Source organism: Pyrgilauda ruficollis, unplaced genomic scaffold, assembly GCF_017590135.1.
Source record: "Pyrgilauda ruficollis isolate IOZ18807 unplaced genomic scaffold, ASM1759013v1 scaffold64, whole genome shotgun sequence".
Taxonomy (NCBI): Eukaryota; Metazoa; Chordata; class Aves; order Passeriformes; family Passeridae; genus Pyrgilauda; species Pyrgilauda ruficollis.
In genome coordinates, this window is record NW_024528155.1 from 2,498,025 (window position 1) to 2,511,200 (window position 13,176).

Genomic DNA, 13,176 nt, shown 5'->3' on the forward strand with positions numbered 1-13,176 from the left:
CTTGAAGTCTTAAGCTGGAAAAAGCTAAGTATCTGCTCATCTTTAGGCCTTCAGCTATTCTTTGGACTTCTTCAGGTCTCTTTTATTTCAAAATATGCATGGGTTTAACACATTCATGGATCAGAGCCTTTTTAAGAGGCAGCAATTTTTCTGCCAGTGCATCCCTATTAAAATTTAAAGATCAGATCAGCAGTTTGAGCAGTCAGACATCCGTTCTGTTCTCCAGAGGAGCTGCTACAAGCTGACTCAGCATTTTTGGGCTCTGGCGTCTTGGCCTATATTTGTCACTTTACAAAGCAATGGCACTCCATAGTAAGAAGTACTGTGTTAAAATATAGCTTTTTGGGAGGAAAAATTATACTGCCAGGCCAGTGTCAGTATCCTTAGTTTAAGAAGTTTAATAAAACATTATTGATAAGGATAGTGCAATGTGCATTGCTTTACTGGTTTATACAGAATAATTCTAGATTTCAGGTCCTTAGTGAAATTTCTCCTGAATATCTCGCATGCTAGATGTGTAAATCCAACTGAAAACTCCCCATAAAGCATGCCTTGGTGTGCTATGTGTTATTCCTTGGATTTGGTCAAATGAAAAGCTACCTTAGCTCAAGAGGACTATTTTATATGCATTTATATGCAAACCTAAGTGAGAAATAAATAAAAAATACAATTTTAAGACTGCATGGATTCTTTTGTTTCAGACTGCCAGATAGTAAAAATTGAAAGAATGTTTACACAAGCTCATTTTGCATCTGTAAATCTCCAAAATCCCTAATGCATATGACTTTCAGTTTAAATTGTACTGGTCAATGAAAGATGGCAGAAGCATTAAAGAAGATGGAACCATAATAGTAGGGGAACTGCTAGGAACTTCAACGTTCTCCAGAGAAAATTCTTAATGGAAATTATTAACCAATATATTTAATATCTACACACAGCATAATTGATAAAAATCCTCTGTGTCTATAGATGTTTTAATGGATCCTTCCTTTAGGTCTCATCCTGATACAGAAAAATGACAGCATAAGTATCTATGTTAATTCATTACTAATTTTAGTATACTATATAAAGTTATTTCACTCTTCACAAAAGAGTGGATTTATTAGTCTTCATAGAAAGAGCAGGTTTTAAAAAGGAAAAATGTTATTGGTGAATTCAGTTTTCAGTTCAGAAAATTTGGACTTACAGAAGAGACTCAGCCTTCACCAAAGGCTTTGACGCCGTTCCTCAGTTTCCAGGAAGAGGTCTGCAAGAGTAGATTCTGAAACCCTGTAATATTTACTATCTATTTTAATGATCCAAAAACCTGTGCTGAATCAGAGGTAGAAATGTTAAAGTAATTACCCTGGAAAGTCAATTTAATGAATGCCCAATATGTGAAAGCATTATTTCTGTAATCTTTTCTATTGCCCAATTTATCATTTTTATTGTTCATTTACCTATGTTATATAGTTCTGGTATGAATTATATTCTCTAATATTCGTTTTTCTTCAATATGACTTATTAGATAGCTATTGAAAAGATCCTCTTTAAGGACAGACCTTTGTACTCGAGAAAACTTTGAAATATGATATATCTAAACATAAATCCATTCCTGTCTCAAGATTTTTTGGAACTCCTCCTATGCTTCTTACTAGAATGAGAAGAAATATCTGTTTGAAAGAGGCACTTTTTAGCTTTCTATTTGTTTTGAAAGCATGACAATATTACTGATTTTTTCACTTTCACTATCCATTCTCATATCTTCATTCTGTAAAAATTATCTGCCTCCATAAATTTGTCCACACCATAATTTTTCAGCTACTTAGCTGGAACACAACCTGAGATGTGTGATAATGCACAAGAAAAGGATTGCTGATGACATCTATTCTTAGTGCAATGTGCTCATATGATATAGAGATATTTCTCCTGAATTCAGGCATAAAACAGCTTAGCTGATGGAGAAAATAATTCTCACTAGGACTACAGGAAATGCCAAAGAAAACCCATCTCTTAGTGTGATATGATTCAGAAACTACTCTTGGAAGAGGATTCCTGAAAGAACTTGTAGGAATTTTTGGGGATGACTCAGTTTACATTTTTCTGGGATAATGTTCTATCTAAGACAAAAGAAAAAAGCACATTCCTCAGAAACACTGAATTGAAATAACAGATTATGGTAGACATTGTGGTAAAGAGGAACATACCTCCTCATATTTAAGTTTCAAGGGTTTAACCAGATACTTGGTCTAAAACAGGTTGATGAGTAAATGTCAAAAAGTAACCAGGCAAGGTGCAACTTTTAAGACAGTGATGGAAAATGAAATTAAGTGAAATAGAATACTACTAAAACAACAGCCAGGAGAAAATCGGGGGGGGGGAGGGGGGGAGGGGAAGTAAAGATGACAAATGTTTTGATATCCAGAGGGTTCCTCTGCTCTCATGGAGTGACTGAAGCATGGCCATGCACTGATTTTAAAGCCAGTAGAGAGGCCTTATGGTATCTGGTATAGCTTCAGCCTTCCAGAGGGGAATCAAGTCATACTTAATAACTATTCCATACCCCAACTGGTGCAACATCTCTGCAGGACAACTCTCCACATCCACAAAGAAAGGAGGGAAATTAGTCAGTGCCCACTCAGAGAGTTAGGGCCTGTCTGGCACATTCTTAGTGGGAGAGTGATCAGATCTTACTCCTGTAGGCTCATATTGGTGATTTTAAGGCAAGGTTGAGAGCCCCAGTAGTGACCGAGGGTTATGAGGCTCTGTGAGGAGGAAGGATTAAATACAATGAAGAGCATACAAGGCACTCCATTACACGGAGAGGAACAATTTTGTATGGGTTTGCATAATTGCTGACTTTGGCATTTTTTAGAAACATGAAATAATTTGAATCCAAACCCAGGACAACATTACCTCTCTAAAAGGATATCATGGTGGGTGAAATACTGGTGGTGTAGAAAAACCACCAAGACCAACTTCTCCCTCTTGTAGCTATGACAAGATTCAAGCCCTGTTTATTTGCCACAGATGTGTGGCACCTTCAAGTAACCCGCATGAAAAAGAAAGCAAAGCATTGATCTTCCCAGTAAATATTCTACCAGGAGCAAAAATTCACAATCCAAAAATTTGAAGGATTCATTCACATGCACCTAGAAGAAATAAGGGTTTAGCAGGAATTGATTTACACTCCTGGAGGAACCTTTAATAATTAAAGAAATACCACTTGAATTGAAACATATGATAATCACATGATTATATTTTTTGATACAGTGCATAGTGCTTATGTATAAAAATAAAAATACATTTAGAGCTTAAGCTGTCCTTTATTGTATCAAATGAAATCGGATTTAATGCCTAGTTTTGTGTCATGCATATCAGATCCATTTGTACAAGGCTGTACAGTGTGGAGCCAGTTCAAATGAATGAATAGCTTTCTCATTACTTCACCCTATTCTGCTGTCTCTTTTCCTGTCCTTTGTAATGTAATGGAGGACAGCTGTGGCAGTGAAGTGAATATTAACTAACCTCAGCGCCTCAGCAGATTGTGACTTAATCCTTGCAAATACCACTAAAATCAAAATTTAATTACTGTCAGCACAGCTCTGTTAATGCCTGAAAAATATTTAACAATTAGTGGTTGGCTTAATTAAGCAAACTGCCTTTCACAAAGCAACCTGAAAAGTTTTTCCCTGTATTTTATCCCTCAGACTAATTAGTCTGATGTAAGCTTACAGAACTTCATTTACTGTTACTGAGTCTGTTATACTACTGATCCAGTTTCTGAGGCTTAACAGTCTTTAATGGAGGAGAAATTGTTAAAAGAAAAAAATAAAGATTCATTGAGCAATGCTATTCTTTAAAAATAAAAAAAGAATCTTTTTAGTAAAACAGAACACTCCATTGGTTATTTGCTCACATGAATTTAAGTAGATAAAGTTGTCTTAGCTATGATTATGTTATTTACACTGGTTCAGTATGTGTTGAGTAACATGTAAACTAAGGCACAGTCATGTCTGTCAGAGGACAATGTCTTGTACCTCTGTAAAAAGAGAATTATATCTAAGCCCAGTGAAAAGGCTTGGCCTTGAGTCACTAAGATATAGATTCAGGTATTTGTTTTGAAAATATCTGATAAAAAAGGAGAACTATAAATTAAAAGGTGATTCACAGCTGACTTTTACAATTAAGTCTTGTTATTTCAATTAACTTGATGTAGCTTTGACCTTGCTTATTTGTGCTGTTATGGTACAAGATCCATTGCTCTTGTTTCTGTGATTTTACTAAAGTGAAGTGATTGCACTTCTGAAAACCTGTGATTACAGACAGGCTGTGCTCGTTTTCTGAAAATGAAACCATTGCAAGAAATTCCTGTAAAATGTGGCTTGGATTATTACATTTTCATCTGGTATCCTAGAAAAAAATACTGTTCCACAGTTGAAAGAGCAAGATACACCACTTCAATATTTGAAATATTTATGTATGACACTTTTCTCCATACTGTAGTGGCTAGCACAGAATCGTTCAACAGGGTGGCAGATGTTTGCCTGAGGACAGTTAAGTACAAGCATATTAAATTTTTCAAGGTAAACTCTTACAATGCTTTAACTCAAAAACTAAGAGGTATAAAATTAATCCATACATTTATGAAGTGTATAAATGTGTTTTGGGGGAATGAGTGTAATCAGCTTAACAAGAAAGGGTGAATTCCTTCTCTAAGGATCATTGTCTACACAGAGAAGAAATATTTTTCATCCTTAAAAATTTGCAATCGATACAACCCCAGGCAACAGCTAGAAATTCATAACATTGAGTTATGGATTTGAGTCTACTTGAGGCTTGAGTCTACTGCAAAACCTTTTGAAAAAAGTTTGTCATCTATGTTTGTCATCTGTCTCAAATTATTTAGAATAGTAGGGACTGTAGGTTTACTGCTGCACTAGCAAGATAGTAAGTAAAGCATGTCCAAGAAATGAGATTACCTCACTCCAAGTATACAAAACTGAAATACAAAACTGATTCAGACTATTTAAAATCAAAATGTTTTATCCCTTTCACACACCTGTCTGTCACTGGGATTTACAAGAACATGGTTTACCCCTCTACTTTCTTCAAAAGAAAGGTATTCTGCAGGTATAACTGAACTACTTGTTTCAATCAGTTACTCATATTTTGCTCCATTTGTATACTTTTTTTCTGTTTTCAGAGAATCATAGTATCAGAGAATGATTTAGGTTGGAACAGACCTTAAAGATTACCCAGTTTCAAACCCCCTGCCATGTGCAGGGACACCTACTAGACCAGGTTGCTCAAGGTTCCTTCCAACCTGGCCTTGGACACTTCCAGGGATGGGGCATTCTCAGCTTCTCTGGGCAGCCTATTCCAGTGCCTTGTCACCTTCACAGTGAAGAATTCCTTTCTTGTATATAATCTAAACCTACCCTCTTTCAGTTTGATGTCATCACGCCTTGTCCTGTTACTGCATGCCCTCACAAAATCCCATGTTCGTTTTAAACCCTGTTTAGGAACTGGAAGGTGCTATAAGGTGTCCTGGAGCCTCCTCTTTTTGCTGAGCAACCCCAACTCCCTCAGCCTGTCTTCAAGAGCAGAGGTGTTCCAGCCTGGCCATCATCTTCATGGCCCTCCTCTGGACTAGTTCCAACAGGCCAATGTCCTTCTTATGTGGGGAGCCCCAGAGCTGGATGCAGCACCCCAGGTAGGTCCTCTTGCTTGTGACACAGAGGGGGAAAATCCTGTCTTGCCCTGTTAGCCACAATTATTTTGCTGCAGCCCAGGATACAAGTGTTTTTCTGGGCTGCCAGCGTGCTTTGCTGTGTCATGTTGAAACTTCTCATCCACCAACACCCACAACTCCTTTTTGGCAGAGTTGCTTGTGATCTATTTTCAGCCCAGCCTGAACTTGTACTTGGGACTGCCCAGATCCAGATGTTGGATTTCATGAGGATTACACTGTCCTGTGAACATCTCAAGCATCCTTCCCTACAGCGTTGATTGTGCCACACAGTGTCACTGGCAGACTTGCTGAGTGTGCACTGAGTCCCACTGTCCCTGCTGCTAACACAGATGTCAAACACCGACGACCCCTGAGGAACACTGCTCGTCACTGGTCTGCAGCTGGCCATTGAGCCATTGACTGCAATGCTTTGAGTGCCACCACACAGCTAGTTGTTTATCTTCCAGGTGATCCCCATCAAATTTTCTCCTCTCTAGTTAAGAAACCAGGATGTCAAAGCAGCCGAATCAGTAAAATCTGTGGGTTGTGAAATAAAAATGAAATCACTGAAAAGGCAATCTCTGTAAGACAATTATGCATAGTTTGGTACAGTCCAAGATAATTTGCAGCCTTTGCTTCTGGGGTCATGGTGAATTGAGGATGGAGATTAAATTATCATTCATAATACTGGAGAGGTGGTCCATTCATGTCATGTCTTGAATGCTGAAAAATGTAGAAAAGGACCCAGCACCTGTATCAATTCCTTCTGGGGAGTAACTGAACTTATTGTGAAGGAAAAAAGGAACCAAAGTGCATTACAAATCTGAAAGCAGAGAAAAGGTTTTTTTCAGCTATCATAAAAAATATATTCTCAAATATTTTGTATGACATTTAGATGGGCTTCAAATGCTTCTATCTATGTCATCATGTGCACTAACTATTTCTCTGTGAATGTACACCTGTATTACTACTAAACAAATGCTCTTTCAACATCAAGTTTCATTCTTGCTTTATGTTTGCTCATTGAAAATACATAAAAGTTTTCCTTAATGATACAAATAATCCACATAAAGTGTCTATTATGCATATTTTTTCCAAAAGCAATTATTTTTCTTTTTCTTTTTCTTTTTCTTTTTCTTTTTCTTTTTCTTTTTCTTTTTCTTTTTCTTTTTCTTTTTCTTTTTCTTTTTTTCTTTTTCTTTTTCTTTTCCTTTTTCTTTATCAAGAGCTGAAGAGTTTCTTAATGGTCAATATGCTTAAATGGTCTTTATATTTTAGTGAACAAAAGCAACATATGCTAAAAAACAAGCAAAACTTGATGAAATTTTCTTTGTCTCAAAACCACTGCCACAACTCTTTCAAGAGCCACTTTCCTATGCTTTCACAAAAAGATCAAGCCCTAAGCTTTACTTTGTACTAGGAAGTACACTTGTAAATCTCTGGATTAGACCTTAGGAGGAAGTTCAAATAGTAGGAATTTCTTTACTGCTTTTCCCTCTCTTGAACTGCAACCATTACAGCGCTTAAAAAGCTGTGGAAATTTCACAACTGAATTCAAATAAACTTGATTGTATCTGTGCATACATGTGCTTACATGTGTTAAATGTTTAAAGGTGAAATCCTGTATTCTGTAGCACTCGTGGTACTCTTGCTGAATCAAAAGGGAAGTGTCTTTTGACATATGTCTTAGGAAAAATAGTAATCTTTTTCTTATGCTAGTTGCAATATTTATTCAAAATCTATGTCTAGAAGGACAACTTGCTTCTAGACAACTATTCACTCATTATACTAACATTTAAAGGAGTAAAAGTCTACTTATTAATGTGCTCGAGTACTGTCATACAGATATCTGTAAATGTCTCTTTCCTGACCTCCATGGAAAGGGTAATATCCAGTAAGGCAGGAAAGCAGGAGAGCTACATTGGAGTTAAACAGTGATGCATTGGGATCCTCTTGGATGGAGCTGTGTAAGAGAAGGCAGCTGCTCATGAGAATGCAACTGCTTTGATATCCAGGATGTGTCTTTGATCCTTAGTGAAATTTTCAGACTTGTAATGCTCCAATTTATGCTGGGATTGATGAGTACCAATACAGAGGTTGTAAAAACACCACTATATTTTTACACTCAACCCTGATTGCAGTATTATTTTCTAAATGGGAAAAGGAGAGCCATATAACAATTCAGATTTGAGTTTAAATAAACCCAACCAAATAATCTTCTTCTGTACCCTTCCCCTTGTGCTATACTGCACTTCTTCCCCTCCTGAATCAATATCCCAACACTTAAGCTTATAGGTTGAAATCTATTGAAAACTTAACCATAATGTAACAGGAGTTTTCCACTTCTTTATCTTCCAAATAATTGCTGGCTCTAGATCCTACACTCCTTTTCTAGCAGGTATTGATGCCTTGGAGTGGCTGCCTAGAACAGAGGCTGGACAGGGTTAAGAGAATAAAGTAGACATTTATTAAAGGCCTTTAGTAGGTACACCTTGGGCAGTGCAAAAGCCTTCGAGAGGGGCTACACCCAAGATATGGACAGTGGTCATGGTTTTTTCAGACAGATTTAGGTTTGGTCTATTTGCATATCAGAGGTCAATTGTCCAATTACAGCTTCAGGTAATAAAGTCACATTTGCCCAGATTGCTTCCCCAAAATTCACTTTTGTTCATACTTTTTGGGGCCTGAGGCTGTGGCAGTGTCCTTGAATTTCAGGTGTAGAGGGATTGTTTTGTCTGAGCAAACAGTGAGGAGAGCTTACTAACACTCTATGTGGAATTCAGAGTTATACACTAATGCAGTACAGCATCTGAAAAATATAAAAGCTAAAATTTAAGACATTGTAAGACGTTCCAAAATATTTACAATAGTAAGAAAATCCACCCCAGATTTAATAAGAAATAAGATAACACATATTGACAAAAAAATTTCTATGTTTTAATCTGAGATGAATTTTGTTGCAGATTAATTTTGTTAATTTTAGTTTTGCTTTTAGTTCTGTTTTATTCTAGCTTCTCTGGCATTTCTCAGTTGGACAAGTGAGTCTTTGGCTCATGCATATGTATGCTAACACAAGCAATTAAAAAAAAACAACTCTGGATCTCTACAAGCTGGCAAATATACTAAATAATACTAATGAATAGTATCACGAGATTTCAATAAAACAACCTAAAAAGATGAATTATAAATATCATTATAAGTGCATGTTTAGTACAAAGAAAGAAACCAAAGGAAGCTAAAATTGTTGCAAAGCTGAAAAAAAGGTTGGCAGACATCTACTGTCACACAGAGGTAAGATGAAAAAACATATATATATACACATTCACTTTGTATCTTTGTCCAGTCATGCACTCTACATATGTAATAGGAGGTTTTAATGACTACTGCAAAACACTAAGTAGTAATTAGGAAATCTTCCAAACCTACTCAGCAAATTAATAGATATAGGAAACCCAAATTGGAATGGGTTTATAGTTGCTTTTTGTGATTAGTTTCTGTGAACATAGCAGGCTTTTGTAAATGGCATAAATCAGTTTAACATATAGCAGAATGACTTTAAGGCTACAACAGTAATGTTATAAACTAGAAATATTAGAGTGGGTCATACTGTTATCTTCATTTTTTTCCATGACTCTTTGAGAGTCAAAAACACGCTTTCTCCCAGTATGGCATGTTTGAAAAAGTCATTATTCATTAATGTTTTGCTTGTCTTCTAGTGGCATTGTTACGAGTTCAAATTAAACTCTTCCTTTTCTACTGCATAACTAATCATCATGTATCATTTCTTGTGCAATTTTTTTTCTGTCATTCAGAAAAAATCAATATAATAAAGAAGACATGCGTAAAGTGCTTTCTTCACCTGACATCATACTTCTAGACTCCATGCCAATAATTTTTTACCCATTATAAAGTGTATAATTAAGAAAAATAAGGAGTAGCCATTTTATTATACATGAATTATTTTTACTTGTGGCACACAGCTACCTTAAAAATGCAACTGTGTGTTAAGTTATAGAAGAAATAATGTCAGGATATAATAATGGAAATTTTTTTTGAAATGTATTCCTTGATAGCATCCAAAACCACAGTGAAAATGGCAAAATAAATTATTACACCAGTGTTTAGAATGTGTAAGGTCCCATTACTTTCAAAACTTTCAGAGGTCATAATGTGGCATCTATGACACGATCTTGGGATCAATATGCAAATTTTTAGCACAACACTTTGCCCTTAACAAAAATTGTCTTTAATGTGTTTAGGAGGGTGTAACTTCCCAGGAGATGTTCCTAACTAGGAACAACTAATTCTACTTCACTGGACATCAGAAATGTTTCCACATCACATGATATTAATGATGGTAAGAAAATTGAATGAATAGTACTGGATGGAGTAAATACTACTGACTAATAGAGCCCATTCAATTTCTGATTGAATGAGAACTGCACATTTAAAAAAAAAACAAAAAAACAAAAAAAAACAAAAAAACAAAAAAAGGTAATTTGGCATGTTCCATTGTTTTAGGAGCCTTTTCAATTCTCCTCTAAGCAGAGGTACAGAAAGGTGAATAAGAATATTCCAGTATAATTTCTGTCACTGTGGGTGAACTAGAGTCATAAGTCATAAGATGTTATGAAACATCCCATGTTAACTCTTTCAACACCAGGGTGATAGCTCAAACTCTACTAGCAAGAGTAAGATGTATCAGTTTTAGGCTCAGCTTGGAAGTGGTCATAGTGATATATTTCGTTTTTTTGGTGGTTTTATATAGTGATATATTTCATATTACTATGAAAGTGAACCCAAAACATAACATGATGGAACACAGGGCTCTAAATAGAGATGTGCACTTACGATGAAATATGAACTACATCTTTCATTAAATATGTTGCGGTTCTTAGTTTTTTCAGAAACTGCATTCATGTCATCCAAATGAAGCATTATATCAATGAGTCATGATGCTGTGACTTAGACTACTGCATCTTGGATATGGCCAGCCTATTTATGTAGCTACTATCGAATGTGCTTCTATCACACAACAAGTACATAGGAAACGGCTGCCTTGAATTTCGGAGACAGCTCTTTCTGTTTCCAAACCAGGCCATAAGACAGGAATGGTGGCACAGGAAAGACCAATTTGCAAAGTCACTACTGTTTCATTTGCACTTCACAGCCCTTGGATGTGAAAAACTGGGCATTAATAATGTAAAGGGGCAGAAGATACTTTAATAAACCAAAATCTCAGAAGTTTCAGTTTCTGGGCAGTACAGTGTCATATCTTTTCCCAGGCCTCAACCTTTCTGAGCTCAGACTTTGAATGCATTATACATGCTTCTGACAAATTTCCCTAGCATATTGACATCAGGCAGGCTTCAATGAATGAAACATTTTATGAAACCAAGAGACTGACACTGACAGGGAATAGCAGAGTCTATGTGATCATAAGACACAGATACAGACATCTGCCAACAAGGTCAAAATAAAGAAGAGAATGCTTTGATGTCAATGCTGAAAGCATCATGAAGAAAGGTGGACATCCAGACCCTGTAAATGTCAAGCTATGTATGTAAATGTACTCATTGATGGGATGCATTCATGAAAAGGGACTGATTTGAATGCTATCCAGTTGTTTCCCACACTAAAATATCTCAACATCAGAGATAAGAAATAAACAAAAATCACCATGGATACTATTATCAAGTAATAAGAGTCATGAGGAATTTTTATTTTTATTGCAAAGATCATTAATCTGTTTTGCATTCAGGCTATATTTCTTGTGGGAAACTTTCTTCAAGCAACTTGGTCAAGTCTTGCATTGACTTCACTTTAGAAAAGTGAAGTGCAGCCAGGTGCAGGTCATGGAAATATGGTGCTGGATGTGCCTTATGAAATGTTTTGGGCAGCTGGACTCACAGAGGCTTTGAGCCCACAGGTCTGCAGTCACTTTCCTGGAATGCCCAAAGTGTATACATCTAGTTTGCTCCCCATATGCAAAGGCTTTCCTTAACAAACCATTTAGATCATCAGCAAAAAATACCCAAAAAACCCTATAAGAGATCAACATCGAGAGTGGCCAGAGTGTATGGTGAAGGAAATGAGAAAACAGCATTTTCCTAGGTCCACAGAAGTCAATGCAAGGCTTGACAAAGTTGCTTGAAGAAAGTTTCCCACATGAAATGTAGGCAAGAGACTACCAGATAGAATTCCCATGTAAGGCAGAAAATAGGTGAAGCATTGTGTTTCAAAGAAAGCTGGAGAAATCCTGAAAGTCCAAGGCACTTCTAATGAGAAAAGATTCCTTCCTGTCTTCAGATCTTGCTCAAGCCCTGAGAGGTTCCTAGCACTCTTCAGAATACCAATACAGTGCCTCTGACCAAGGTCAATTTGTGAGGCAAGAGCGCAAAAACCTGCCCCTCTGGAAACAAAAAAAATCTTTGTATTGGCAAATGTCAGCTAGATAGGGAGGAGAGAGGTAGAAAAAGAGATAATTGTAAGGAGAGAATTCCTTTTATTCCTTTTCTGCTGCCACAGAGAACCAAAAAAACCTCTATAAATATATCTCAAAACCAGAGTTATGGCAGTTGCATAACTATTTACCTTATGCTTGAGCTGTCTTTTCATTGGAAAACCACTAGACCTTTCAAAAACACAGAATGTGTGTTTCCCCACCTCTCGTTTCTAGTTTTGTGGGTTAGTATAGCATCATGTTTTTATTTTCCCATCCTCAGCAGACTCAAATCTCTCCTAAGAGTTTAGACCTTTGAAAAGGTTTAAACCCTTTGCATATAGGTGAACCATAAACAATAGTACAAAGAGAATTTATTTTGCTGGCTAGTAGTTGTATATAGCTATGTCTGTTTATAACACTTTATCCACCTTACCTCCTGAATAAATTTTTTTTTTCACAACTGAATGGACGCAACAACTCCCAGTTATCCCATGATCTGTATGCTTATAGCTCATCACCACTGCAGTTGATCAGGACTTTATTGAAAAACCTTGTTATTAGTGCTCAAGTACATGAGTTTTCATTTTATACACTGAACTTTTGATTCTTTTTTTATTCCTTGTTTACAAGGTCATCCTATACTTCTCAAATGGTATTTTCCTAAGAAATAGTAGCACTTCTTTTCCACATGCCCACACTTTTCACCCTGAAATTTGCAGATAGTTTTTCACTTTCTAGGTTGAATAATTGTTGAAGATTTCTGCATGAGAGGTAGAGCAGACAGCCTGGTAAAAGTAGTGCTGGTCCCCTGCTGCCTGAGCAAGGGAGATGCAACCCAGTGCTAGCTCCCCCCCCAGCAGTGGGGCCAGGAATGCAGACATGGCTACTTCTCCTGTAAATGCAAGTATGAGAAACATTGGTAAAAATATTGCTTTTCACATATGAAGAAATATTGCTTTCACATATGAGTGGGTTTAAACTTAAGGTTTTGGGGATTTGGTTTTTTTTTTTTTTTTTT